Source organism: Ambystoma mexicanum, chromosome 1q (assembly GCF_040938575.1).
Source record: "Ambystoma mexicanum isolate Mex_15411 chromosome 1q, UKY_AmexF1_1, whole genome shotgun sequence".
In the NCBI taxonomy this organism is placed as follows: domain Eukaryota; kingdom Metazoa; phylum Chordata; class Amphibia; order Caudata; family Ambystomatidae; genus Ambystoma; species Ambystoma mexicanum.
The window spans coordinates 120,453,017-120,478,823 of NC_090922.1; positions in this window are offsets into that span (position 1 = coordinate 120,453,017).

Genomic DNA, 25,807 nt, shown 5'->3' on the forward strand with positions numbered 1-25,807 from the left:
AGTCCAATGCTCTCCTTCCATACTGAATGCTGTAGTGCGGCCAGTGCAATCCCTGGTTGTGCTTCCCCAAAGATGTTCTCTAAGAGCGGTGTCTACCTTAGCAAATTCTGATATGGGAATTATATGTGGGCATTTTGAAGGATGTACATCAATCTAGGGAAGGTCAGCATTTTCAACAAGGCATCTTTTCCCATAAGTGTTACTGGGGAGTAACTTCCAATGTTTAACATCTTGCATGAAGTGATCTGTGATGGGATGTAGATTACAGGTGAGGAAGTGCGAGTGAGTCTCCCCTATGTGTAAGCCCAAATATTTAAAGCTGTCTCTTGATACATGATAAGGACAGTCTGCAGGAAAGGCCGGTTCTTCCCCTTGTATCTGAAAAAAATACCAGTTTTTGGCAGTTTACCCTAAGACCACTGAATGTTTCATATTCATGTAATCTTCTAGTCATGGTTGAACAGGATTGTAGAGGATCTCCCAGATATATCAAAAGGTCATCCAAATAGAGTGACAACTTGTCCTTGTGGCCAGTTGGCCAACAAAATCTAAACCACGTCTAATCTCTTAAAGTTGTATTGTGAGTGTTTCAATGGCTGTTGTGAACAGCAGGTGGGGGCACCCATGCCTGGTCCCACGCTCCAATGGGAAAGATCTGGAGACTTCCCCATTACTCCTGACCTCGGCAAAGAGTGACTCATAGAGGAGCTTTATCCAACTAAAAGGTTTTCCCCAAAGCCCATCTGTGTCATTGATTCCCATAAGACTAGAAAGCTTTCTCGAAGTCAATTGAAAGGAGTGCTAATGGTTCCTGCGTGGTTTCCACTTGCTCGGTCGCTAAATGTAACCACCTGATGTTCATGCAAGTCGATTTTTCCAGTAAGAAACCTCACTGGTCGGATGTACCAGCGTCAAAATAACTTTTAGCAGGCGATTAGCGAGGACCTTCACCAGTATTTTAGCCTCCCTGTTAATGAGGGAGATGGGTCTATAAGAGGCACATAAGTTAGGGGGGTTGCCTTATTTGGGAATGGCTATGATGCTAGCTTGCCACAAGACTGGAGGTAGAATACTGTTGTCTTTACTGGGGAGGAAGTGTTTAAGCAAATGTGGGATGGGTTGATCACCCAGTTTTTTCCACAGCTCTTTATGGAGTCCGTTAGGGCCTCTGGCTTTCCCACAATGGAGCTCTGATATTGCAGCCCTCAACTCCTCTCTGAGATCTCTCCTTCCAGGTTATGGCTTTCTTCAGCAGAGAGTCTTGGGAGGATGATGCTGAGTATGGTGTCAGGAGTCACGAGCTGTTCTGTAGCTTGCATAGCTCTATACACGGTCTCATAATAGTCTGCAAAGGCTTCTGCTATGTCTTTATCCCACAAAATCCATCCACCCTGTCCATCCGTCAAGGGCCTAACCTGCCTATCGTCTTCATCCCTCTTCACCAACCAGTCTAGCATTCTCTCGGGCTTGTACCCAGATTTGTAGATTCAACCTTTTTTGACCCAATGTGCCTGTTTCGTGTTGTTCAACGCAACCTTCCAAAGCACTGCCATTGCAAACAGAAGCAATATGTGGGATGAAGGGGACTTTGAGCTGAGAAATTCCCCCTCACACCTCAGCTTCTGTTTCAGTCCCCACTATTTTTAGTGTTTGAGTTTTATGATGCGCCGAGATCATTGATATTATTTCCCCTCTGAGTACTGCTTTAAATCTTTCCCATAATGTTACTGGGATGCCAACTGACTCATCATTAATTTCAAAGTATTCTTCAGTTTTAGTGATAATGCCTTCAACCACCCGTGGGAAACCGAGAAAGTAATTATTTAAGCACCATCCTGTTCTAAGTTTAGGTCTGTCTCCTTTAAGCTCAAGAAGAAGCGGTGCATGGTCCCTGTCTGAGCCTGTCCGTGCTTAGGAGGGCCCTCACCTTTTTGTCCCCCTCTTCGAATTATGAAGCAGCCTCCTGATGCACAGCCTGCTACCGCTTGAACTTGGGCCCCTGCCCTCTATGCTGTCTGCAGATCTACCAGTGAATGATGGCTCAACTTTTCCACTGCCTCCTCCACTAACAACTCTGAAACAAAACTGTACCTATCTCACTCTTCCTTCTTTGCCTCATCCAGGTGTGTGCTTTTTAATATCTTTGCAGCCCATTTTGCATTGCATTTTTGTACATTTTTGAAATTCAAATCTAGGTGTGTGTGTTTTTTAACATCTATGCATTCCATTTTGCATTGCATTTTGTGTCCCTTTTTGAAATTCGAATCTAGGTGTGTGTGTTTTTTAACATCTTTGCACGCCATTTTGCATTGCATTTGGTGTCTCTTTTTGAAATTCAAATCTAGGTGTGTGTGTTTTTTAACATCTTTGCACCTCATTTTGCCTTGCATTCTGTGTCCTTTTGTAAATACTAGGCCACCTGCTGAGTTTGGGCTAGGACTGTGCTGTGTAGCCACTCCTCTTTCCTTCAACTATCCTCTCCACCCCTATGGCACTCAACATATCCCCTATCTTCTCTAACTGCTACACTATCACCCACCATACCTCTCTCACGAAGTCTGGAAGAAAAAAAGCACAACAAGGATATCCTGACCACTAACCCAGGCCTACCCATCCCAGACACCTATGTCAGTGCAACTTCCAGACAGGTCTTCACCGATATTCTCTTCTGTGTCCCCTCCCCAGACAATGGACTCCGCATCTCATCTCTACTCTCTCCCCTTTCACATCCTCTCCCATTAATGTCGGCACCAAATGGGAAATCTTCTTGGCGGGCTTCACATCATCCAAGTGTATCATCAATGTCTATCGTACTGGTACTGTCTTGGTTCAGGGTCCTCAACCCAAACTCCTTCTCTTTGTCCAGCATCTACCGTCAATCATGAACTTACTTCCCGTATCTGCTACTCCTTCATACACTCTCACTGCACACTGCCCCTCCGACTGGTGTATCAGTCCCCTGTTGGAAAAACTTCAAAGGTGGAGACCTCCTTCATCTGGCCACACTTAACGCTCACCCAGCCATCGAACACTCTGCCGATGTCTGCCTCCTTCTTGAAGACATTGACCTCGACATCCTCGCTCTTACTGAGACGTGGTTCAATGCCAGCTCCGTCACTGCTTTTGACTCCCTTCTCCCTGATGGCTACAAGATCATCTCCAAGCCGTGCCCTAACGGTGCTGGCTGTGGGTTTGCCCTGATTTTCCCTGAGTGGGTCCCTTCCTCCCTCATACCCACCCAGCCGTAATCTTCCTTCAAGAGCTTAGTCTGCAAGCTGGTCAACTCTCCCTCCTCCTCTCTGAACATTGCCACTATCTACAGGCCACCTGGCTCTACCATCCTGTTCCTCTCTGAATGTGCTGATTTCTGCTCCTCTCTCTTCACAACCACCTCTAAACTCCTTCTCATGGGCGATTTCAACATCCATCTCGACTCCTCTATCATGGCATCCACTCTCTTCCATGACCTTTGCCCATCGCTCTCCCTCTCCATTCTCCCTTCCGGTCCAACCCACTTGGCTGGACACACTATTGATGCTCTCATCCACTCTGATCTTTCACTCTACTCCCCAATGATCACCCTTCTCTCCTAGTCAGCCCACTCTCTCCTCTCCTCTCAACTGGATCCTCTCGGACATCTGACCTCACCTCCCATAGACCTGCCAACCTCCTTCACGAAAATCCGTCCGATGAAACGAATGTCAGCTGCTGCCTTCGCATCCACCTTCATCCCCCGTGTCCCCCCACCACAGACTCTACCTCTGACTCTGCTCTAAGCATGCTTCATCTGGCCATTACCAACACTCTGGACATTCTTGCCCCAGTCATGAGGATCCCCCTGAAACCTGCCTTTAAGCATAACACTTCGTACTAGTCTAAACCTGCATCCCTGAAATGCAAGTGCAGAGCTGCAGAATGGAGGTGGCAGACCTCTGGTTCACCCTCTAACAAACTGGCCTATCGCCTGCTCCAAAGACAATACAAGCTTTCCATCCACGCCAAGAAAGAGGCCCACATCCTGGTGCGTGTCTCTGATGCATCCAACAGCATGGCTGAACTTTTTAAAATCTGCAGGCAACTAGCTAACCCTTCCACAGTCTCCTCCTCACCTCTCCCCTCCCAAGCCCTCTGCAACGCGTTGGCCACACACTTTACTACAAAAACTCAGGACATCCTGAGGACCCTTGCATTCCAAACTCCCCCCCCTCCTTAACCCCCTTGCCTCCTAGTGCCTCTCACCCTCCTTCTTCCTGGTTCTCCTCCTCCCCTATCACACCTGATGAGGTCACCAAAGTTATCTGCTCCATGAAGGACTCCTCCAGACAGGTTTCCCCCTGCTCCTCCAGAACAATTAATGACAACATTGTCTCTCTTGCCCCTGCATTTGCTGATTTCTGCAACCACTCTTTCACCACTGCGTATTTCCCCTCCTCCCTCATGCACTCCCTTATGCACCCCCTCCTGAAAATCCCTTCAGCAGACCCCACTTGTCCAGCCAGCTACCACCCTATATCTATCACCCCCTTCCTCAGGGAAACTCCTGGAGAAGCTGATCTTCGCCCAACTTACCTCCCACACTTTACTTGTTGATTGCCTCCATGACCATCAATCTGGATTCTGAGCATCCAGAGGCACGGAAACTGCTCTTCTTAACATCCGTGAGGAACTGCTCGCATCTCTGGAATCTAACTCTTCAGCTGTCCTCATTCGACTTGATCTCTCCTCTGCTTTTGACACAGTTAACCACTCCATCTTCATAAAACAACTCCAGGATACCCTGGATATCTCGGAGTGGTCACTGGACTGGCTGACCTCCTTCCTCAGTGACCATCCGTCCCAGGTAATGCTGGGCACTTTCTCCTCCCCTACCTCTTTGTCCACCAGTGGTGTCCACCAGGGCTCCAACCTCTCTCCCTGGCTATTTAATACTTACCTTGCTCCACTGGCATACCTCATGTCTACCTTCTCCCCTAACTTTCAGTGTTACGCAGATGACCCACAACTCTTATTCAAACTTCCCTGTGATTCTCCCCTTACTTCTTCCATCGTTCTGGACTGCCGATCTGCCATCCAGTCCTGGTGCACTTCCAACAACCTCTGCCTCAATTCCAGCAAGACTGAGATCCTTCCAATTGGGTCTCCTGCTACCTCTTTCTTCCCCCCACCGTGGCCATCCTCTGTGGGCTCTCTCTCATTTCCTTCATCCAAAGCCTCAAACCTTGTAGTCTTCTTCGACTCCTCTCTTTCCTTCCTCCTTCACATTCAGGACCTTTCCAAGAAGTCCCACTTTCAACTCTTCCTTCTCAAAGGAATGCTCCCCTTCTCGAATTCCCCTAGAAGCTCTATGTCTCCCGAGCTATGATTCTCTCTAGGCTAGAATACTGCAATAGCCTCTTCCAGAATCTACACTCTTCCACTCTGCGACCCCTCCAGCTAATCCAGTATCGAGCAGCGAGACTTATCCTTGGATTCAAGCCTAGGGACCACTCTCTAGCCCTAAAACCTCTCCACTGGCTCCCGTTTGCTGCAAGGATCAAATTCATACCCCTCTGCATCATCGATAAGGTTGTCTGGGGCCGGGGACCACGCTATCTACCACTTGCCACTTATTCACAGCACTCTCACACTGAATTCAGGGGGAGAGTGCTGTGAACACAGAGCTAGTGACGTACCATGTTTTGAGTGTCTCCTCAAAACGGCGGCGCTATAAGGGCAAAGGTCCTGCGTAAGCTGGTTAGCCCACTGGTTGGCCCAGGGACACTTCCGAGAAGGCTTACTTACAGGGTTTGAGGAAGGTGCCGAGAATAGTTGGTCCCACTATTCCAATAGGTTGAAGCGTCTTTGCAGACCTTCTAGGATGACCAGATGCAGAGGGGTCCAGCGGGATGACAGCGGGCTCAGGTTGCCAAACCTTCCAGCGTGTCACCAGCGGTTCCTCGACTCAGCTTCTTAGTTTCAGTTTAGTTGGATCCTGTCCTTCGTTCAGTGAGAACTCCAGAGATCAACATGGCATGGGTGTTTGGAGCCCTCTCTTATCCAAGATTGCCATAGTGCCAAAACGAAGAGGACCCAATGGGAGATCTTCTCTCAGACAGGGGTACCATACGTGGACCAATCACGGACCACAGTGTTCCGAGGCATTCACAGCACACCAGACTCTCTGGCACCCAGGATGTGTATTAGAACCAGACAGTCCAGCCCACATCCTGCAAGCACATACACAAGGGATGCAGAAGCTATCGAAAGCTTGGCATTTCACGGGAGAATGCATGCCCAAATAAGGACTGTCGGCTTGACCTGGGGAAGGTGAAGGTGCAAGATGGCCAAAGGACAGGACAAAGAACTTTGTGGCATGGCCATTTTGGAGCCAGGCCACCTAATTATGCCAAATGTGGTAACCACGGTTTAACTGGCAGGAAAGGGTTAAAACATGTAGAAAGAATAGCTGCCACAAGCCCTGTCCAAGGCACATCTGCACTTCTGCTAAAAAATTCCTCGAGAGTATCTAGGGCCTTTAGAAATGACTATTAGACCCAAGTGCACTGTACTGTAAGGTACTTTGTGCACTTGATACATGTTGCAGAAAAGTTGCAACATGGACAAGGACTAAGGGAAACAAAGTCTCCTACTACTGACTGTCTTTAAGGGCATGTCAGTTTCCCCATAAGAAGTGAGCGAAAAAGCCCAGGGGAGTGCAGCAGAAGGCTGTGCTCCTCTGGTAAAGTAAACAAAGCAAAAAGTTGTGGGGTACAAAACTGGAGGGAAAATTAGACATGAAGTGGAAATCTTTCCTAAAAGTCTGGGAAGAAGGCAATTTTATTCCCATTGAATGGGATCAGTCCTTTCGAGCATGCCATCTGCAGCAGAGCATTACGGTCTCAGTAATTGAGAAATGTATCTACCATTGTCCACCGAGGGGCGCCCAGTACAAGTGGGCCGGTGGGCGTCCGATGTGCTGTTTCAAGCAAAAAGAAATTGGAGAAGTGTTTGGGCTTCATGAGGTCTACCAGCCATTTTTCTACAAAAAGCTCCATGCTGGGGCCTTGTGTTTTTTCTGGGAGTCCCAGAATGCAGATGTTGTTTCTCCAGAAGCGACCTTCTCCCTCTTCGACTCGTCCCTCCAGTGTTTTCAATCTTTGTGTCAGGTCTGATAGTTGTCGTTCTGCGGTGTGGAGCGTATCTTCTGAGTCCAATATACACTTTTATGAGTCTTCCATCCTGCAGAATAGCTTGTGCAGATCGTGGTGAAGCAGGGAAACATCAGAGCTGAACCCGTCTGCTTATCCTTCCATTGAGTTCCCGGAGTCAGACATGGCAGTCATCACGTCTGCGAGGGAGAGATTTGCGGATGGTGCGTCCTTATCTAGCAGGTAAGGTAGCTATCTGATGGTTGGGGGCGTTCGTTGTATATTTGTCCATTTTGTTCTGTGCCCCTGATTTCTTGGCTTTTTCTTTGGTCATATTTGATGCCAGGATGTGTAAAAGCACTCTGAAGAGAGAGGAAAAGGGGGCCCACACCAGTCTGTTCATCTCCAGTGAAAGGTACTAGCTGTTAGTGTGACAGAGCAATTAACAAACAAGTATGACAGAAAATGAAATACATGGTGCCATCCTAGATCAGGTCCTCTTTGAAGGACAAGAGCAGGGACTGCTTCGGTGCATGCAGCGACGTAGGGAGGAGTCAAACCATAGGTGTAGTTTATAGAGACTGTTGGGAAATCACAGCCATTAAACACTTTGGGGTTGCATGTGTCACAGTGAATTATTAACAGATATCATGATAAGTCCAAAAGAAATGTGATATCGCCCATTTGAAGTCTTGCCAACTTTCCCCGTGGATGATACAGTTCACAACAACTTCTCCTTATGGTTGTTTGGGAAGCTGGCTTTTGTGAGGTTGGCCGATGGGACTGGATTCTGGGCCCACCATCTGTATTAAGTTCATTAATTCCCTGCAAGTGTGTAGTGGAGGGCGGCCCCACTGCAAAGGTCCTGCAAGGGCAGATGTTGCGGGTTTGTTTGCCGCTCCCGACGGGAGGATGGCAGCTCACAGTGTAGAGGCGGGCAATCGGCCCTGGGACTGGAAGACTTCAACTGGGGGCAGGAACCTGGGCAGCAAAGCGCTCAGCTCCAATGGTCCGCTGGGGTCAGGGAAGTGCCCTCAGTGCTGTGACCCTCCGGCTCATGTTGCAGCCTCAAGTGGAGCCATCGCTCGACCGCTGCTCATCGCTACCTTCAACCCGCTCGAGTTCTGCCTTCAGTGCGCAGAGTGACACTTGGTTCCTGAGGCACTCTGACCACGGCACTGGCATCTCCACTTACCACCAGAGTCTTGGACATTGCAGCCCTCCACCACTTCTGCTTTTGGCTCGAACACGCTGAGGCTGCACCAAGATGGTGCTCGACCGAGAAGAGTCCAGACTGTTCGGGGCAATATCTTCAGATCAGTATTTCCAATATCTCTACCTTCATGAACAGTGGTTGCTGGGGCATTTAGACACTGGCAGGTCCCTTAGAACAGCCGTGATAACAAATTTGACCGGATTTAGGATGACATGATCTTAAGGGCTAGAATGGAGGCCCGCAGGCACACGTCTACATCTCTTCACTGCTCAACAGCGCCCCCGATCAGCTGTAGATCTTGAATGTTGTCAAATTGAATTTCTAGTGCCACAATCTACAAATGATGCAATGTCTTTGGAAACTCTCAACTTTCCCTGTTGACCATAACATTTAAATTGAGCATTATCCTAACTTGTATACACACACATTTAAAATGATACTATGTGCAGCTGTTCTTCATACTGTAAACTCCTGTTCTTTTAATATGTTTTGTGTTCTTATTTTATGCTGCTACTGTCAAGATGGTCGCTGTGTGATCAATGACTAGGCATGCATATCCAAGTGATTTATTAGGGGAAAGAACACATTGTGCGGAAAATAATAAGAAGGGAGTGGAGTAAAGTGGGGCATAGAGGTATCATGGAGTAGAGAGTGGAGGAAGGAGAGACCAAGAGAGGAGAAGGAGTTGAAGGAGTTTAGTGAGGATTACTGGAGAAATTGGTGAATGAGGTTGGAAAATAGCTGATGTACAGGGCAGCGTTTGGAATATTGTTGGAAAAGATTGGGAACTGCAGCAAGTAGGCAGGCAGTCTCAGGGGAAAGTATTAAGATCTCTGTGGCGTGGTAGGTGCAAAGTGAAGGAGAATAAGGTTTGGAGGAAGGTTGGAGGACACTATTTTTATTTATTTATTTATTTTAGGGGGTATTTATAATGCGCCTACACAGCTGGTGTTGGTGCAACAAGTCAAAGTGGGGGGGGGCCGGGATGAAGAAAAACAAAAATGGTCCTACTATGCCTTGTGACAGTTGGATTGTGCAAGTGCAGTAACAAGAATTGCAGGGGTGTGGGGAGGAGGGGAAAGTGCCAGTTAGAGCGGAATGCGCTAATGCTAAGGAGGGAAAGAAAGTGCAGGTCGGAGTGGCGAGCACACAATTGCTGGGGGATGGGGGAAGAGGACCCATGGGCTAGGCAGGTTTAAGGGGAGGCCAGGTGGACAAGTGCCAGGGAAATGCAGAGAGTGCAGGGGAAGAAGTTCAATGCACTAAGTGCGAAGGAAGGGGCTGGATGGGCGCAATAGAGGTGCAGGCCAGCCAGGCTAGTGAAGGGGGACGGAGCCCAGTAGGGCAAGTGCAGGTAGGAGGGGGAGTCAGGGGAGACCACGTGCTGAGGTAGACTGGTGGAGGAGCACCTGGTGCCTTGTATGAATCAGAAGGAACCAGGCAGCCAGTCAAAATGAGGTAGAGGGGGAATTAGCAGGGGAAGGTGAGAGGGAAGGAGGAAGAGAAGTGAAGGGTCTTGAGAAGTAAGGAGAAAATGCTCATTTAAGAGGAGGCTTGGCAGTCTAAGGATGAGGTTAGAGAATAAGTTAAAAGGTGGCTTATGTCAGAGGAAACCAGTGGAGAGATGTTGTAGAGGTGGTTGCCTCAGAGAAATTCCGCGGGTGTGTAGGTGAAGTTGAAGCAAAATCAGAGGAGGAAAGAAGTAATGAACATGACAAACAAGGGATATTAAAGAAATTGGTTTAGCGTCTGCCAAAGTCTTACGCTATTTATTTAACCATATTTTCTTTTTACCTCTGGAGAAACACAAAAACAACCTTGCAGGCAATAACAAGAAACTTCCTACCTTGTCTTCGGTTTGTAGGAGAGTGCGAAAGTTTACCGGAAACCCCCTTGCCACACCTTCCAACACAGGTGCCGGAAGGAGGCCTCCGGGAAACCCTCCTGGGGGAAAAAACCCGGTTGCCGAATGGTGAAGGAGTGACAGGTCTTGCTGATCCTTCGCAATGATTTACAAAGTCTTGCAGGGGAGTGTTGTGGTAAGTCGTCTTGAATGATCTAATCGAACAGCCCTTTCTGGAGGGATGGAAAGAATAGTGTTACACCGGAAGTCTTTGTGAATAACAACTCTTTTAACATGTAGAGAAACAGCAGGAAAGATACCTGAGGGGATTTCCCGAGAGCTATTGTGGAGAGACTCCGGTAGCTACGAACATAGTCCAGTCTGTGCAGAATTAAAGAAAAGAAAAAAAGTTGTTTCAGTAGAAAGTGCAAATGTGGAGGTATTCAGAGTGGAGAATAAACTGCTAGAGGATCCTACCTGGGAGTATACTGGTGGATGGGCTATGAGTACGAAACCTTGTGGGAATGGTGCCCGAACCGGGACGTGACCGGTATGTGCTGAATACTGCCAGCAGAGAAAGCAAAACAATATTAGAAGGAAAGTGCAAACTGGTGGTGAATTCAGCGTCAGGGGAAAAGGGGTTGCTTACAATGGTCTGAAGAGGATTTGGTCTGTGTAGGCGAGCCGGTGAGTGATGGCACAGCTGAGAAATAGGGATGGAAAAGCGGAATGTCCGGAGCGTAGCTGTTGAAAACAGTAGCAACGCGCAGCACTCTCGGCGACTCTCATTCATATAGTGCTTCCGCAGAGAGAGGAGGAGCCTCGCTCTCGTCCTCCTTCTGATAAGCTACACCGCTCCTTCGCGGTTCGGGCTCCATGTTGGAGGTACAAACCCTCGTTCTTGGCTGTAGCCGCCAACAATGCCAAAGCGAGGTTTTCCGAAGACCCGCCGTAACAGTATGCCCCCTCCCAAGAGAGGCAAAACCCGGCTTGCCCGGATGGAAATGATGAAAAGAACGAATCAAATGGGGAGGCATGAATGGCAGAGGCAGGCTCCCACGATTGTTCAGAAGGGGAATACCCCTTCCAGTCCAGTAGGTACTGAAGGAACCCACAATGATACCGTGCGTCACATATTCCAGAGATTTCATATTCAGGGCGAGTGTCAGTCATCACCGGAGGGGGGAAGCTACTGCGGTTCTATGAAATTGGTTCCGTACATCAGGCTTCAATTGCGAGACATGAAATGTTGGATGAATACGACTCCATGACCTGTGGAGCCGCAAGGTATAGGCCACTGGTCCCCGTTTGGCCACAATAGGAAATGGGCCAAAGTATTTGGGGGATAGTTTTGATGGGACGAGCCTTCTAGGAAGGAACCTGCTAGCTAGCCAGACCTGTTCACCAATCTGAAGCTGAGGGGCCGGAGTGCATTGTTTATCCGCCTGGGCCTTACTTCGAGTTTGGGCTTCCTGGAGAGCCGAGCTAGCCGTACGATGGCCTTGTTGAATGATGTCTATCATTCTCTCCAGTTCTGGAAATTTTGTGTTTGGAGAAGCAGCAACAGGAAACACAGTTGGGTGAAAACCATAAGTACAAAAAAAAGGACTCGCTTTAATTACGGAGTGTGCAGCATTATTGTAGGCAAATTCTGCCAATGGCAACTGACTTTTCCAATTATCTTGGACTGAGGAGACATAACACCGGAGGTATCCCTCAAGGGTTTGGTTGAGTCGCTCCGTTTGTCCGTTGGTCTGCGGGTGGAACCCGGAACTCAAGGCCCGGGATATCCCCAGTATGGAGCAAAGCTGTTTCCAATACCTTGAGGTATACTGTGGTCCTCTGTCCGATATAATGGTCTCAGGAAGACCATGCAGAGAGAAAAAACACGTTCCAAAAATATTTGAGCCATCAGGGCGGCTGAGGGAACATCAGGTAGTGGTATAAAATGAGCCATTTTTGTCAATGTATCGATAGTGACCATGATGGTGGTACAGCCTTCGGATTTAGGTAAGTCTACATTGAAGTCCGTAGAGATTATTTGCCAGGGCCTGGTGGGAATCTGAGTCATGATCAGTTCTCCCAATGGTGGAATCCTGCGGGATTTGGTCTGAGGACATACCGCACATGACGCGATATTTGCGTACGTCCGTTCGGACTGATGGCCACCAAAAGTGTCTTTGGACCAGTTCGAGAGTGTTCGTAAATCCCCGGTGTCCGGCTGCTTGTGAGTCGTGACACAGCCTCCAACTTCCTTCTGGAGATCTATGTCTGGAACATATACCTGCTCGCCCTTAAACAGGAGACCCCGACTGCTTGTCAATCCCTGTGTGAGGCAAAGTTCCGGTTCTATGGTTAACAGGTCTTTGGACTTGTCTTCCAGAGTCTGTAAGAAGTGATGTACCACTGGAATGAAGACTGCCTTTGGGAACATGGGTTCAGGGCGGAAAGGGATTTTCTCCTGGGGATCTTTTCGAGATGAAGCGTCAGCTCTGAGGTTTGTGTTTCCAGGAATGAAGGTGAATTTTATCCGATATGGTGAAATAAAATGTGCCCATCTTGCTTGCCTGCTGTTGCACGTTTGTGCATATTGTAGAGAGCGGAGGTTGTGATGATCTGTTCTAACTTCAATAGGATAACGCGCACCCAGGAGGAGATGACGCCACTCTTCGAAAGCCCGTTTGGGGGTGAGTAATTCCTTCTCGAGTACCGTATAGTTGATCTCGGCTGGCGAAAGGGTTTTTGACAGGAAGGATACTGGTCTTTCAACATTATGGATATCCGGCTGAAGCAAAACAGCCCCCAACGCATACTTTTAGGCATCCAATTCTACAATGAACAAACGTTGTTGATCCGGTACTTTCAGTATTGGAGCCTGGATGAAAAAGGCTTTCAAATGGTCAAAGGCTTTCTGCGTCTCAATAGCCCAGAGGAATGGGGTACCTTTCTTCAAGAGTAGAGTTAAAGGTTTGGTAAGTAATGAGAAATGTGGAATGAAACGCCTATAAAAGTTGGCAAAACCCAAAAACCTTTTTACGTCTTTAACGGATCGTGGCGAGGGCCATTCCGTGATAGCCGAGACTTTTGCAGGATCCATAGCGATCCCCTCTTGGGAGAGAATGTATCCTAGATAGGATATGGTGGTCTTGTGAAATTCACATTTCTCTAGTTTACAATACAGATGGTTTGAATGTAGCTGTTTCAAATCCTCTTTCACATGGAACTGATGTTCATCCAAGGAAGAGGAGAAGACTAAGATGTCATCCAAATAAACGATAACATAATGAAGACTGATGTCTGTGAAAATGTGATCCATAAATCTTTGGAAGACGGCTGGAGCGTTCATAAGTCCGAAGGGCATGACCCTGTATTGGAAGTGGCCAAATGGGGTTCGGAAAGCCGTCTTCCACTCATCGCCAGCTTTAATGCAAATCAGGTGATACGCCCCCTTCAGATCTAATTTGGTGTACACCTTGGCCCCTTGCACTGCCTCTAGAATATCTGGGATGAGTGGCATAGGGTATTTGTCCGGGATGGAATTTTGTTCAACCCACGGAAGTCAATGCAAGGGCGGAGTTCGGACGTATCTTTTTTTGGAATGAAAAACAGGGACGCGGCTGCAGGGGATGTAGATTCAGTGATTAGACCGTTTTATAGATGGGTGTGTAGGTATTCCTTTAGCACTTCCTTCTCCCTTGCTGACAGAATGTACATCCTGCCAAATGGAAGAGGTGTGTCTGGGACCAAGTCTATTGCACAATCGTCCCTTCTATGTGGGGGTAGTTCTGAATATTCTGAATGAAAAAAGATCGAACAAAACTGTTCATACACTATAGGCAAGGAAGAAATCTCGATGACTACAGTCCTGGAAATTTCCGATCCCGGATTCGGGTCTAGTGAAGGGGAATTTCCCGTTCGATGATGTTGTACACATTGTTCCGAACCTAAAACAAGTGTACCAGCTGTCCAATTGACATAGGGATTGTGAAGTCGTAACCAGGGCAACCCTAAGATAATTGGATAGTGGGCTGTCGTAATAATGTCTAGCTCAAGACTTTCTTGATGAGAAGCCACTGTCATTTTCAAAGGTCTGGTCTGATCCTTAATGGGTCCTGAAGTGAGAGGACTTCCATCAACTCTCTCTACACGTATAGCCATAGTTTTGGTGGTACGAGGTATGTTAGGGTTTGTGCCCAGGCATCATCAATAAAATTGCCTGCAGCCCCGCTGTCTATCAAGGCTGGAACATTGACTAAGGAAATACTGTCCCATAATAGAGTGATACCCAAACTAATCATAGTACTACCTGATGAATGGGCAGAAAGTCCACTGGAGGTGCTAGGGAAGGGACTAATTGCTGCTGAAAAACCCAAGGCCGTTGTCCCCTTTACGGTTGGGTAATGGCGTTTCCCGGCCCCGGTTTTCTGGGAGGAATCAGAGTACATTCCTTGATTGTATGACTGTTAGACCCACAATACATACATAACCCTTGGGTTCTCCTTCGGGATCGCTCCTCGGGCGATAATGGACCTCTAGCTATCCCCAATTGCATAGGTTCTTCTGAGGGACCTGATTTTGGAGAGGAAAAGACCTCAGTATGGGATCGGGGACTCTTTCCCTTTCGTTTTTCTCTATTTCTCTCCTGAAGTCTGTAGTCTAATTGCATGACCAATGCAATATATTCTGTGAGGTTAGTAGGTCTGGGAACGGGGGATACTTTGTCCTTTAGGTCTTCCGAGAGACCTCGCCTGAACAGGGTCATCAAGGCATCATCGGCCCAGAGGGTATCTGCGGCCATTCTTTTGAACGCAGTAATATAGGTCAGTATATCTTGATTCCCCTGTTTCAGGTCCAGAAGTCTCTCTTGAGAGGCTACTACAACTTCCTGCCGGCTGAACATGCTCCGTACACTATTACAGAATGCAGGGTAAGAATCAAGAATAGGGTTATTGTTAGTGACTAATGGGGTAGCCCAGGCCAAGGCGGCCCCTGTCATCTGGGCAATCATGTGTTCCACCTTGTCCCTATCGGTGGGAAAAAAGGCAGCCTTGAATGCAAATTGAATGGTGCATGATTCTAGGAACTCTTTAACGGCATGTGGATTACCATCAAAGCGCCCTCCTGGTAGTGGCCCAGGGGTACTTATGAACTTTGTGCAGAACACCCTGTTTGTTCCTCAAAGTGGCGTTCTCTTGTTTCAATTGCTGAACCTCTGCAGATAAATTCTGCATTGCGGCTACCAATTGCTGTATTTGTTGTTCCATTGTTAAGCCTGCAAAGTTATAATCGAGGCGTTGCTATCTGTATCGTCTGCCAAAGTCTTTAGCTATTTTTTTAACCATATTTCCTTTTTACCTCTGGAGAAACACAAAAACAACCTTGCAGGCAATAACAAGAAACTTCCTACCTTGTCTTCGGTTTGTAGGAGAGTGTGAAAATTTACCGGAAACCCCTTTGCCACACCTTCCAACGCAGGTTCCGGAAGGAGGCCTCCGGGAAACCCTCTTGGGGGAAAAAAATCAGTTGCCGAATGTTGAACGAGTGACAGGTCTTGCTGATCCTTCGCGATGATTTACGAAGTCTTGCAGGGGAGTGTTGTGGTAAGTCGTCTTGAATGGTCTAACGAACAGCCATTTCTGGAGGGATGGAAAGAATAGTGTTACCCCGGAAGTCTTTGTGAATAACAACTCTTTTAATATGTAGAGAAACAGCGGGGAAGATACCTGAGGGGATTTCCCGAGAGCTATTGTGGAGAGACTCCGGTAGCTATGAACATACTCCAGTCTGTGCAGAATTAAAGGAAGGAAAAAAAGGGGTTTCAGTAGAAAGTGCAAATGTGGAGGTATTCAGAGTGGAGAATAAACTGCTAGAGGATCCTACCTGGGAGTATACTGGTGGATGGGCTATGAGGACGAAACCTTGGGGGAGTGGTGCCCGAACGGGACGTGACCGGTATGTGCTGAATACTGCCAGGCGAGAAAGCAAAACAATAGTAGAAGGAAAGTGCAAACTGGTGGTGAATTCAGCGTCAGGGGAAAAGGGGTTGCTTACAATGGTATGAAGAGGATTTGGTCTGTGTAGACGAGCCGGTGAGTGATGGCGGGGCTGAGAAATAGGGATGGAAAAGTGGAATGTCCGGAGCGTAGCTGTTGAAAACAGTAGCAACGCGCAGCACTCCCGGCGACTCTGATTCATATAGTGCTTCCGGAGAGAGAGGAGGAGCCTCGCTCTCGTCCTCCTTCCGATAAGTTACACCGCTCCTTCGCGATTCGGGCTCCATGTTGGAGGTACAAACCCTTGTTCTTGGCTGTAGCCACCAACGATGCCAGAGCGAGGTTTTCCGAAGACCCGCCGTAACAATTGGAGTCTGGTAAAGTTGAGTAAGCAGAGCGAGGGAAACTTGAGTATGCATGGGAAGAAGATTACTGGGGCAAGAACAAAACAGAGGAAGAATACAGGAATCAGAGTGAGGAGGTGGCGGTCTTTTGGGAAGAGATGCTGAGGTATGGAAGGGGAGCTTATTTTTTTATTAATTTTTTACATTTATAAAGCTCGCAAAAACCCTCGGGCATTGAGGCTCTGTTACAAATCAGTTACATACAGCTAAAAGTCAAGATAAACAGATGTTCAATTAGTTAAACAGACATTTGTTTAGGGCTTTTCTGAATGCCCAGTAGGATAGTTCAGCTCTTAAGCAAGGTGGTAGCGTGTTCCATTGTCTGGCTGCCACTGTTGGGAAGCTCCAACCGCCCCTTTGCATTCGATGGAACCTTGGTAGGGTGAGTCAGTGAGTGGAATCCCATTTTACAGACCTAGAGGTTTGGGCTGTGAATTTGGAGGCGCAGAGTTGGAGAGACATTTGTGAGTGATGGATAATGATTTGAAGATGATTCTTTCATGGACTGGCAACCAGTGGGCATCTCATCTGGCTTTTGAGATATGATCCTGTTTCGGAATGGTGAGTGCAGCACAGATGGCATTGTTTTGGATATACTGCAATTTGCATATGTTGTGTGCCAAGGTTCCTGCAAATAGCGCAATGCAGTAATCGAGCTTGGTTCCAATGAGAGCTCTGGCAATGGTGAGGGTGTTTTTCAGGGATAGGAAGGGCCTGGTGGGGTTGATTAGCTCAGTAGTGTAAGCTGTGGAGGAGGCTATCACCTGGCGAGTCATGGAGCATGTTGCATCTAGGTAGACGCCCAGGGTCTTCAGTGCAGTGGATACTGGGATCCCTATGAAACTCTGTCTTCTCATCATTTAGACAGAGACCATCGGTAGCCATCCAGGCTTGGATGGTAGAGTAGATAGGATTTAGTGCAATGGAGTCTACAGGTTGGTTGCTGGAGAGGGTAAGAGAATTTGGGTGTCATCAGCATAATTGGTGTATGAGATGCTGATGAAGTCCAGGAAGTCAAATAGGGGTTTAGTAAATTTATTGTAGAGAGTAGAGGAGACACAGGAGCCTTGGGGCACTCCACATAAACCGGGGGTAGGTGGGGCACAAGCTGTTTCAGAGAAGACTCTGCAAGTCCTGTCTGTGAGAAAGGAGACTACCCACATAGTGGCCTCTTGAGAGATGTGGGCTGCAGACATTAGATGATGGCATAGTCTTTTGATGGTAAACTAGATCCAATGCAGCTGATAGGTCCAAGAGCAGGAGGAGGGCTGCCTGTCCCTAATCCCTGAAGGTGTTGAGTTGATTCTTAAGGTCTAGAAGGGCCAATTCCATTCCATGGCCTGGTCGGAATCCAGATTGACACATACCTAGGATGTGGTTGTCCTCAATGAAGTGCAAATTTGTATGTAGGCTGCCCTGTCAAAGATTTTTAGGAGAAAGGGTACTGTTGTGGTGTGGTGGTAGCTGTTAGGTGCTGAAGGGTCCAGTGTGAGTTTTTTAATGAGAGGGAGGACCCAGGCTTCCTTCAAGCCAGATGGGACTGTGCTGGCGGAGAAGGATGCATTGATGAAGCAGGTGAGTTAAGGAATGAGCTGTTCAGCGCAATCCTTGATAATGCTGGCTGGGCAGATATCACCTTTGCACCTAGATGGTTTTAAGCTCTTTAGGATGTCTGCAACCTCTGTTTCAGAGACAGTCTGGAACCAAAACTCTGGAAGGGATGTGGAAGTGGGGAGGAAGGTGGGTTTAGGTGGGTTTTTAAGTAGAACTTGTTTGTCAAATATTTTCTTTTGTAAGGAAAGAATTTTATTCTGCATGGCCTTTTGGATATTCTTACATCATTCTTCGTCTTTGCTGATAGTGGGTGGCGGGTTGGCTGGTGCTTCTAGCTCCCTGAGTATGGTGAAGTGTTTGACATTGCATTAGCAATTCTAAGGTTGTAAGCGGTTGATTTAGCGAGAATAATCGATTGTTTGTATTGCTGGTAGATAGTTTTAAAGCTTTTTCGGTTTAGGTCAGTAGGGGATTTTTTCCAATTAGCTTCAGCTAGGCGTTTGTTAGTTCTGAGTTCTTGCAGGTCATTAGTGTACCACAAATTAATGTGGCTGGAGGGTTTAGGTTTAGGCTGTGTTGGGGCCACCACAGTTGTCAGGGTCTTTAGGTATTGGTCAGCCAGTGCACAGGGATCATTGGAGAGGTGGAGCAGGTGTTCTGGCAGCGGGGCAGTAGCTATGTGAGTGGATAGAGCAGTGGTGCAATGTTCTCTTTTGTGAGTTTGCGGGAACTATGTGCCCAGGTAGCTGGTAGGGGAGGGTGATCGTGCAAAGTGTCTGAAAGTGGGGGATGGTAAAGGTCACAGTATGGTGGTCAGACCATGGGCATGGGCAGGGGGAGATGGCGCTGATGTCCACTTGGCAATTATGGTCCACTATCCAGTCCACCATGCAACTTTTTATATTGGCTGGGGCACTGGCACTTTGGGTGAAGCCTAGTGCAGTAAGACTCTTTGTAAATGAGTGCTACTCCTCCTTCCCTGGTCTCTTGCCTGTCATTCCTGAGTATAGTATATCCTGAAGGGATGGCTAGGGTAAGGGCTGGGCCTGAGTCAGCATGTTACCAGGTTTCTGTGCCAGCTATGAAATCTAGATTGAGGTCTGTGATGAGGTCAGATTTATCTAGAGCATGAGCAGGGATAGATCTAGCATTAATTAAAGCCATGCATAAAGGAGATCTACATACTTTATGGGGCGTGGTGACTCCTTGGCTGCTTTGGGTGCCACCCGTAGCTGTGAAGGAGGAAGTGGGCAGGGTGTGCGTGGGTGTAGTCGCAGTATTGAGGAGAGAGTGTTGTCTGTAGTCATGATGTGTACGAGGCAGAGAGGTAGGGCATTTAAAGGGCTTGGGCTAAGTTATGGGCTGCTTGAGTCTGGGAGGGGCAGAGCGTTCTCGTAACATAGAGTTTCTCAACTCTCAGATTGGTATGTTGGATGATGGGTGGGTTGACAGCGTAGTGTTCTGTTTCTCCTGATGATGGATGCAGGGCGTGTGCCGTTGAGGTCTGAGCCTGCATCCTGTGTGTTTTTTTTTTTGGTGAGCTTAATGGGGGGATGGGTGCTGGGGTGGTTGGCTGAGTAATGTGCCTTGTGCTGGGTATGTTGGTTGAGTGAGGGAGCTTGGAGGGACGCGTGGTGTGGCAGCAGTTTGTTTGAAGACAGTGGAGTAGCTTGTCTATGGTTGCAGGGGGGTTGCCTTGAGTGAAGGGGCCATAGTGGGATGGCCTGGTATCGTGTATCAGTGGGGAAAAGTCTTGCTCATTAAGGTAAGTAGATAGTTTAGGTGCTTATTGAGACGAGGAGGAGCTGGGCTTATACAATGAATGAAGGTGAAGGAGCATGCAGCTCCTATCATGGTTGGTAGTGTGCTTGATTTGTCGGGTCTCAGGTAGAGGTAGAGAGGCCTCATGCCCGGGATAGGGGTTATCAGTTATTTGCACCTGGGGCTCAGGATTTCAGAAGCAGGGACGCTGGTGGTCTTATTGGGAGGCAGGAGGACATCAGCCCTGTGATGGTGCACTGCTGGCATGGTCAGTAACATAGAGGAGTGAGCAGGCAAGGGAGGCAGCAGAGGGGTAGACACTGTGCCTATGGTAGCAGGTGCTCTGGGTGGGAGAGAGACATTTGAGCTTAGAGCATGGAAGGAAGAGATGATGACACTGGGATTGTAATTAGAGCGAGTGTCAAAAGGATTGAAGACAAGGGTACCGAAAAGGAAGTAGCCCAAAGTGAAGAAGAAGGTATTAGAGGGACAATCATAACCCAAACAGGGCAATGAATGGGAGGCATAGGGGAGAATCACCCAAAGGAGGCTGGAAAGAGGGCCCCCAAGGGACAAATGGAAGAAGTGGGGAGAGACCCAGAGGGATGAATAAAGAAAGGCCAAGAGGGGCAAAGAAAGATTAGTGAGACATGGAGGGATTACAGTAGGGCAGAGTGATTGCTCCTCTGTCCACCATCCCACTTACATCTGGGCTTGGAACCTGTCTAGGACTGTTGCACTACTTTGGGCAGTGCTGAAAGACATTTGAGCCAGTGGGACCCAGTAAGAAGCAGCATGAGGGTCTTCTAAACAAATAAAACCTGGTCATGCTCAAATGGCTCAGCAAGAAGCGGGGGCAGGATCCCCAAAGCCCAATGGATGTGATTCCTTGGGAAGGTCCCTTGAGACGAGTTTGGAGCATTGTTTGAGTCTCACCCCATTTCACGAGGGATGCTGTTATTTCAGTCACCTTCCCATCATTTAGTTGCAGACCAACCACCTTTTCCGTTGGAACATCTGGACACCCTACTTTGCCTTGGGAACCTGAGAGTAGGAGAACCCACTTTATTCAACCCAACTTTATTATTTAACCTACATTTTATTCTTTCCCCTAGTATATCACTTGTATGTTAACTGGACACGTGTGCCCGATCATAGATCAGCTGAAAACCACATCCTGACACTACTTAAGCTATTTGTTTTGGATGTGGTCAACATCATTAAATGTAATGGTGGATTGTTGTTATTTTTGGATCATTTCACTGCTGCATTTTGCACAGTGACGAGAGTGGACATTAGGCAGATAGTTTTCCTTTATTTACATATGCTGCTGCATATATATATAGTGCAACCACATTTTCAGTGGAAACACCTCTGATTAATCTATCATTTAACAGAGTTTTTGCATATTCTGTAAGGTTTCCTAATCTAATCTCTTTAAGTATGCTGTCCCAATTTCATCATCTTTTCATTGAGGCATATTTTGACATAGTTAAAAGTATTGAAAATAACTCCACAAGTTAACATTGCCAATGCTCCCCATTGTGTAGACACTCTCCTTTGTGTTTCAAATGTGGCAGCCTGGCCTGAGTAGATCCCCCAAATGGAATCATATGTTGGCCTCCAGAAATGCTGGTGACCTCGCGTTAGTATGTTTTGTAGTCTCAATCATTTGAAAGCAAGCATGATGTTTGAGATCATGCTGACTTTATATAATTTGAGTGCAGGGAGCATGTATAATGTGTATTGTAATACCGACTCCGTTATAAGATGCAAATTATGTGGCTGCTGTTAGCGCAACTGCTAAAGGATTATCAAATGTTTATTGAATTAATGTGGGAATTACTTTTAATAAGTAGCATTTACTTATACCTACTTGTCCACTGATGTACCGGAGAGTTGGTTTATAGTCCATATAACACATTTGGCCATCATGATCCATTTTGCTTTGTAAAGTATTAAAGACTTTTGTTTGTTCAATATTTAATTCACTAACAATTTTCTCTAGCATCTTATCTGTATTTTATTCTGATACAAACAATGGCAGCCACAATATTTTGCATGACCAGTTGTGCCGAGTTTTCTTGTATGTTTTTTATAGTGGTGCAGGGTTGTTCTAATTTCTAAATAGGGTTTCCTATGGTGGGTCATGGATCATTTTTAGTTATTTTTCAAGGAACCTTTCTTGCTCCTTTTTTCATGGAATACACTGGTCTCTCAATTCTGTGCATTGTATGTAGTCTATGGGTGATTGAATGACATTTAATAATCAATTTGCGCCATTTAGTGCCTCTTCTTTGTGCCATGCTAAGAACATTTGGAGGAGACAGAAATAGTAAAGTTCTTTAGGTTAATTTATTTCAATAATACTAAAAGTTAGATTCTGTTGACAAATTAGTTAGTTTTGTGGGTCGTGCTAAGCAACCAGTAGTGGTTTTGCTTTTGTATTGACCATGCTCATTGTTTTTATGAATCTATTCTTTGTAAGGTACATTTTGTAAAATGTCATTTGAGCATAGTTCTTCTAGGTTGTCTGATAAACCAGGATATTGATAACCAGTCATGGTATTTTTAAATTATCAATAATGTGTTGGTCAATTTGTGCTGATAATTCCATAAATACTTTTAGGGCTCATGTTCTGTTGTCAGTGTGTCCTGCGCTTATCCTCTTTATGTCCACACTCATGCCATGTAAGCATGTTCTTGGTAATATTTCGGTTGCATTTTATGTACCCCACATTTTGATCCCTTAAATTGATTAATATGGATGATAGGGTTTTCTCATTAGCAATTTCTTCCAGATATCTTTCAATTGACACATGTTTACCTTTGTGGTGTTTTGTTATGTTATTGGGCATTTCTACAGCGCCTTTTACCATTGGTATGATTCCAAAGCGATGTAGGTTGAACGCCCTCGGGATCGCAGTCCAGGTCAGTGGAGAGAATAAAGTAGCAAAATGTGCTTGGGTGCACTCGATATGTGTGCACCCAGAGTGGATTAAGTGGCGCGTAGCTGCATACTAGTGCTAGGTGTGGTGCAGTGGTTGTGTGAGACCAGTCCAATGTGTGCAGCAAGGCCAAATGGACTTGGGTATCTGCACTCTGGTGGTACTGGAGTTTGTGAATGAGATTATTTATGCATCTAGACCAAATTAATCGAGGGGTATAGCTACATTCTATTGTTTGTTAGTGCATAGGAAAGAGTTAGCATAATGGTGTGTTAGAGTGTCTGTGTGCTTTTTAGGGGGTCCCTGTTCCCTAATGAGCTTTCAGTACCTGTCGAGGGCGTGGTATCTCCCTTTGGGTTCGGGCTGTTAGGCTAAGGTCCTCACTGTGTTTCATTGGGTCAAATTGCTTTGGCGAAAACTGACAGGTGGTGACAGGCAGATATGTCCCAGCTCATGTCGTGACTGCATAGGTGCTAGAGACGTCCTTGGTTGGTAGTTCTGTAAGCAGTTATGTCTAGACTCGATGCCATTGAATCATCTGTGACAAAGTCATATGACATAAATTTTAGCATTTGACATATTTATGATAACTGGAAAATAGTGATAGATGTAGAGTTCATACGAATTTCCTTTTAATTCATAAGAATGCTTGTTGTTTTATGTTTAAAATGCTGCCTGATTGCTGATAAATTGTGATTGTATAGTGTCAAAGTGCTCTTTATAGAGGAGACCAAAACGGCATTGTTTATAATACTGATTTTGTAAAGTTTTTTTAAATTTACATCATGATTTATGCCCATGAATTTGGCATCCCGTGACTTTTTTGTATACGTCTGGTTTGGTATTTTCATTTGGGATTTCACATGTGATGTATATTTCAAGGATCTGTGCAACATTTATTAATACACTGTATTCACCATATTGGGTGTTCCGTTAACACACAGTAGAATGTGGATGAGTGGTGTCCCTCTGGCTTGATACTCTTTATGCAAACAAAAAAGTGTGACTTCCCCTAATGGTGGACATTCAGTATTTAGAATAACATTTAATATGGTTGTAATGTGAAAGTGAAAGTCGTTGGACACATTTAATGGATATGTGGGACAGAGTTCATTTGGAGTCCTACTTTGCATATTTGTAGGTGAATGTTGGCAAGTTTGAGAAAGTCAATTTGTTTTTCACCATGCATATTCTGTAGCATACTGTCATGAATCCTGTAGGTGGTTCTAGGCTGTGTGATATACAAATGAGTTAAGACATGTTTTTAACCCAATACTCTGAAGTTCTGTAACATTTGTCTAATACGTTTGCTGTACTGCTTTGTAAGATTTGATCTTTAACATCAACACTTTGCACCAAATTTGGAGCAGTCATGTTATGGTAAGTGAAAAATGCAGCTCTGACATAGTGGATCGCTCTAACACATTTGACTTGCTGTGTATTCCTAGGTGGAGATTCTGACTGGTCTGTCATCTAATATTCCACCACTACCAGGTTGGGAATAATTGTGGAAAGCATGTTTTCTCTAGATGTTTATTCCAGGGAGTTAACAGAGCCCCTTCAGTTTGTCAAATTTGGCATCTTTATAGAGAGTCGGCCATCATATACAGGAGTCCAGTGGATGAATGGTGTATTCTTCATTGAAAGTTTTGTCGGATTGAAAATCGTCTTTTTCAGATTGTGCATGTGTTTCTTTTGTGGGTTCTTCTCATACCTGTCTGTACATATGTGCTTCTATAGTTATGCCCGTTTACTTCTCAAAATGTTGTTTTGAGTATGTTAATACTTATGACTCATTGCTCTTGTGTAAGTCTACTAGTGCTTGTCAAATTGTTTTAGATATGATTGGAACTTCTTTTATAGTCACTAATAATCTGTTTCTAATGCCATGACTACCAGCTGATACTTTGAGATTGTTAGCGGTAAATAGAAAACCTTGCCTTTTCAGCCTTTAACTCATTTTCTGCCCCGAGTCCAGCCAGACTTTCTTCAATGTTGAACAATTGTTTGAAATGGGCAAAACTAACTGAATACTTATGTTCCCATATGTATTTTGGTGTAGTTATGGTGGTGAGATGGGTTTTGACTTGCTGTGTAGTGGTGGCAATTCATTTTGTTCAGTTTTGTACAACAGTACAGCCATATTTTGCGTACCCCATGAAACCCACTTTTCCGGGAAGTACTGCGTGATTAGGTTAAGCCAAATTAAGTTTTCAAGGTCTGTGGTTTTTTATCTACATTGATCTTGAGTTTTGATGTATATTTGTTTTTTGTAAAGCAAACAACACACATGTAGGTGGTATTGTTCAATTTCAAAATTATATTTTGTAATGTATTTTGTGTACCTAGAGTTAATTATTATATAATGGGTAAACTCTTTAGGTAGTGTGTGCGTGTTTCAGTGGGGGCATGTTCTTCTGTTTCAACACCAAAGTAAGCGCCGCGTACACATTGGAGAATTTGAAGGATACTTTGTACTTTGTCTTGCTCCATATTATTTTTAAACTCCTTAAAATGTCTGCTGTTTTCTTTAAAGTACTATCTCATCCTAAATCATATATTCATGTATTATGAAGAACCTAACGTTGTAATGTTGTTAAATGTTGTATTGTGTAATTTATTTGAACTTCAGAAAATGTAATGGCACCATAGTTTTGTACATTCTCGCGAGGTACAAGGATCACTATTTCTGAAAATGTTGATTTACTCTGGTGTCTAGTGCTAGAGTATTTTTTTTAAATTATGGCCTGAATTTTTAATTGTATGTTATGTGATATGAAATGCCTACTGAGACAATAGGCCTAATTATAAGGTTGCTGGTATCCTGGCTGTAAATCCGCCAGGATACCGGCAAATGGTATTACCGTTTTTGCCACTGAGTCCAGAGATATTACCGTTGGATTACGAGTACCAGAGTGACAGTGTAAATACCCATTCATGGAGTCCCATTGGACTCCATGG